Here is a 1,699-nt window from a genome sequence, read left to right on the forward strand (position 1 = left end):
TCATCATCTCATTATAAATGACATTGTTTTGTCAAATTTTTATTTTTAATTTAAAAACAAAGCCTGCAGTGATGATTTAGAGGCCATCTAAGTTTTCAGTGTGATTTTATTTGTTGTAAATTAATGTTTTTCGTGTATGTATATGTTGTTGTTGAGTCTTGTTTTGAAGAGAACTGGACCCTTACTGTGAACTGTTTCAACCAATGAAAACAAAGTCAAGTATAAAAGTTTCTTTCCACATTGGCAATATTTTTATTTATTTATTTTTTTTTGTTTATAGATATGAATTACATTCATTTGTATGTTTGATTAACCATATTTAGTCCATCACTGTATTTTGTTTTCTCTTTGTTTCTTTTTTTCTGATAACGATGTGTCCCATTGTTTCACTCCATTAGTCAAAATGCATTTTCCTGTTTCTTTTTTTTTTATTAATGAACACACTATCTGTTCAGCTAAAATCAAGCTAAGAACAAAGATGAATGTGTTCTTTGTGAAAGCAGGAAATGTTTACAGCCTAATGAAATAAATTGTGTTGTTTTTCAAACCCTAACATACAGTATTTACTATYAAGTTATAAAAGGATGAACATTAAAAGTGGTAAAAAAAAAATGTTAAAAGATCTTCCCTAAATGGGATTTTGACCTTGCAGTGATGRGAAGCACATTATTTTTAAAGTCTCCTGAATGAATGGTGACTGTTATTATCACATGCTTCAATAACCTGCACATTCACTATGGAAGACATATAAAAAACTTATTGTTTGATTGAGGAAGTGTTGTGCAAAATGTAGAAATATCAGCTAACTGTTTGCTCGGGTCAGCAGCCTGTTGACATTGGTTTCTTCTCCACTCCTGCAGGCTCTGTCCGTTCTCGCCAAAGTGGAAGTGTTGCATTATGGATGAAGACGATGCTGCTGTTCAACACTGTTCAAACCTGAGACGCTTTCACTTATTCATTTGARTAAAAACACACACAGCAGGTAATTTGATCAATGAAGCATCTCTAACCAACAGGCTCTAAATAACATCTTACTGCTGGTTCTGAAACTTCTGAGTGACTCTGTCRTCCAGTGCCACCCGTATCTCTGTTTTCTGTGGAAAAACAAAGAAAGATACTGAATGAATATTTGTATATACAAGCATTTTATTCACATAATGATTATTATTCGTTTGGTAACTCAGTGGCCGAGTTAAAACTGCTGAGTCACCCAAATATTGAGTCAAAAAGTCAGTTTTTTATTTACTTTATTTAGAAATGTACTCACTTCATAAAGAACGAAACAACTTTATACAATAGATGAAAAAATATACAAATCAAATAAAATGAAAGGGAGTAGAAAGAAAAAAAGGTTTTATATTATATAACCCTTTTTTCCCACAAGAATAAGGGATCCCTGATTAGTTGTAACATTAGACTTTATTTGATAAACATATATTTTAAGTGTAAAAATAAAAACTGTAAAAATACTGTAGGATGTTTAGTTTTGTAAAGTTTAAAAAATATATTTTTACACGGACGGAGCCATTTTATTTGCACGCAAAGCATTCTGGGTAAATGACGTGGATAGGTCCTCGGTGCGAGGCTGCTAGCGAGCTATATCCACCCTGAAGGTTAAGCTTGGACAATATCTGATGATCGGCTCTTTTAAATGAAACCAGAGAGCGTTGACAGAGAGGAGAAGGTAGAAATGACTCAG

At 32.6% G+C, this 1,699-nt stretch overlaps 1 long non-coding RNA gene across 2 annotated transcripts in view; it reads left to right on the forward strand.

Annotated features, from left to right (window-relative positions):
- The window catches only part of LOC106513262 (uncharacterized), a 9,890-nt gene that overhangs the window by 6,670 nt on the left and 1,521 nt on the right, over nt 1-1,699 (forward strand). For both annotated transcript variants that reach the window (XR_001309765.1, XR_001309764.1), the window contains exon 3: nt 861-982. This is a non-coding gene — a long non-coding RNA (uncharacterized LOC106513262). The remainder of the gene's footprint in view (nt 1-860; nt 983-1,699) is intronic.

This window comes from Austrofundulus limnaeus, unplaced genomic scaffold (assembly GCF_001266775.1).
Source record: "Austrofundulus limnaeus strain Quisiro unplaced genomic scaffold, Austrofundulus_limnaeus-1.0 Scaffold11, whole genome shotgun sequence".
In the NCBI taxonomy this organism is placed as follows: domain Eukaryota; kingdom Metazoa; phylum Chordata; class Actinopteri; order Cyprinodontiformes; family Rivulidae; genus Austrofundulus; species Austrofundulus limnaeus.